This window comes from Chlamydotis macqueenii, chromosome W (assembly GCF_036417535.1).
Source record: "Chlamydotis macqueenii isolate bChlMac1 chromosome W, bChlMac1.mat, whole genome shotgun sequence".
Taxonomy (NCBI): domain Eukaryota; kingdom Metazoa; phylum Chordata; class Aves; order Otidiformes; family Otididae; genus Chlamydotis; species Chlamydotis macqueenii.
In genome coordinates, this window is record NC_141592.1 from 17,397,477 (window position 1) to 17,400,304 (window position 2,828).

The 2,828-nt window shown below is 45.1% G+C and overlaps 1 pseudogene; it reads right to left on the reverse strand.

Moving 5' to 3' along the window:
* Positions 1-1,521: 1,521 nt before the first annotated feature.
* LOC147596591 (mitochondrial nicotinamide adenine dinucleotide transporter SLC25A51-like) lies at positions 1,522-2,393 on the reverse strand (annotated as a pseudogene).
* Between the last annotated feature and the right edge of the window lie 435 nt (positions 2,394-2,828).

Genomic DNA, 2,828 nt, shown 5'->3' on the forward strand with positions numbered 1-2,828 from the left:
GCCAGGCAGCCGACTGGGCCCGACTCGGTCCAGCCCAGCTGCAAGAAGTGGAGAGGAGATGAGAAGTGAATGAGATGTAAAAAAGATCCTGAGAGACACCTACCAGCCTGTTGTGAGGAACGGCTGCAGACACCAAGGTCAGTGAAGAAGGAGGGGGAGGAGTAATGCGGCTCCTGGCCAAGATTCCCCTGCAGCCTGTGGTGACGACCATGGTGGAGCGGGTTGTCCCCCTGCAGCCCATGGAGGTCCACGGAGGAGCAGAGATCCACTTGGAGCCCGTGAAGGACCCCATACCGGGGGAGGTGGATGCCTGAAGGCAGCTGTGGCCCGTGGAGGGCCCGCTGGGACAGCTGTTCTGGAGAGACTGCACCCGTGGAAGAGATGACCCACGCCGGAGCAGTTCCACAAAGGACTGTGGCCCGTGGGAGGGACCCCACGCTGGAGCAGGGGAGGAATGTGAGGAGGTCTTCCCCCGACCATGAAGCAGCGGCGTAAAACAACATATGATGAACTGACTGCAACCCCCATTCCCTCTTTCCCCCTGTGCCGCTCGGGGAGGGAAGGTAGTAGAGATAATGTTAAGCTTGGGAAGAGGGAGGGGTGGGGGGAGGTTATCTTGTTCTCTGTCTCATTATCCTGCTGTTTGTAGTAATAAATGAATAGTTTTCCCCAAGTCGAGTCTGTTTTGCCCGTGATGGTAACTTTAAGGATTTCTCCCTGTCCTTATCTCAAACCTCGAGTCGTTTTTCCTTATATTTTCTCCCCCTGTTCTCTCGGAAGGTGGGGGGAGTGAGAGAGAGACTGCGTAGTCTGGTCCGATCAGGGCTGAACTACGACAGACCCCACAACAAAGCAGGGGAGGAATGTGAGGAGTTCTTCCCCTGATCATGAAGCAGCGGCATGAAACAACGTGTGATGAATTGAACGCGACCCCCATTCCCTCTTCCCCCCTGTGCCGCTCGGGAGTGGAAGGTAGTAGAGATAACATTAAGCCCGGGAAGAGGGAGGGGTGGGGGGAGGTTATCTTGTTCTCTGTCTCATTCTCCTGCTGTTTGTAGTAATAAATGAATAGTTTTCCCCAAGTCGAGTTTGTTTTGCCCGTGATGGTAACTTTAAGGATTTCTCCCTGTCCTTATCTCAAACCTCGATCCGTTTTCCTTATATTTTCTCTCCCTGTTCTCTCAGAGGGTGGGGTGAGTGAGAGAGAGACTGCGTAGTCTGGTCCCGATCGGAGCTGAACTACGACACTTGTTTAGAAGTATATTCAATTGCATCAAGATTTAGATGTATTGTCATTTACCCCATAACTATTGAAGGCTGTTAATAAGACTAATTACCTTTCACACTAAGCAGCCACTAACAATATCACCCATCTCCCTACTTTGAATTCTCTCCAAGTTTCATGGTGCTCCATGTTATTCACAAAAAGTTCCATAAATTAATCTATTTCCAGAGACTAAGTGACCTCAAATGTACAAATACCCAAGTGAATAGAGGGGCTTCAAAGGAAGGTAACATTTTTCATAACAGCTTTAGCAACAATTCATATGTTGCATTGATAATGCCCCAAGACAGGACAGAACAATGGTAATTCAGATGGGCTCCTCTGAAAAGATGCATCAATTTTTTATCACGTTCTAGCCAGATCGTCACAAAAACTTTTGAAAAAGACTGAAATTTGCCACCAATTTGAGATTGCATGTGAGCTTTTACAACATTCTTTGGGAAAAATAAGGATCCCAGCATGGCACCCAACAGCCCTCCACAGACAAAGTAATTGAACAAGTGAGTGCTATAAAAAGTTGCTTCAGGCAGACACTGTTTGATAGGTCCTCATAGGCCAAAGAAGAGGATGTTACTGCTTCCATTCCGGAGCAGAATAGGTACCAAACCTCGATAATATTCTCTAATCCCATAGACTTTTAGTACCTTGAAAGCCTGGTAAGTGTTTGTAAATTTGTCATGATGTTTGTAGTCCTGAAGCAAAGTCTGGTCTCGTTCAAAAGTTGTAAGAAAGACTTCCGTGGTCCCTGCAAGTACTGCTGCCATGCTGCGAGTTAGAAGTTCAGGTGCACTTGTGTGACTATGGAGCAAGGAGGAGAAATCTTCATATAAGCCAAACATTAGAGCCAGGGTGGTAGTTTTTTGCATTAATGGAGGAAAGATTCCACGACAGAGATTTCAAATTCCATCTTTCTGCAGCTGATGTACTGCATCCTTTGTTTTAGGCCATACAACTGTTGTCGAAAGAGGACCTTCTGGATGGGAAAGGTGACTGCTATATTGGTGAAGGCTGCACAATAGCCACAAAGATAATGTTTGCAAGAGCTACCCTTTATGTGATGGCTGATATCTTACTTGGAATTTGTTGGGAGACAATCTTGTGAATCCATCTTTTTTTCCCCCTTAATATATATCTTAGATTTATTTTCCTATATCAAAAAAATAAAAGAATGTGAACAAAATGGCATGTGACAGCTTTTTCAGTTAACACACACACATCATGTGCACACTGTTCAACATTTTACATCCTGAAGAAACTTCATCAAATTCAATGGAACAGCATGACAACAGCTTCATCTGATAGATGATGCAAAATGCACAGTTTTCTACACCAGATACAAGGACTTGAAAAATTAGCCATTTTTATTCCTCCCTTTATGTTTTGTTGATTAAAAACAAGCTAAATTAAAACAAATAGACATATGAACCCCTCCAGTGCCACATTACAGCTGAAAATGTCAGGGAGAACTAGGAAGTTTACACATTAAGTTTCCAGTACAGTATGTCAAGGAATTCAAATGCTGAATGTTCTATTGTAACACTAG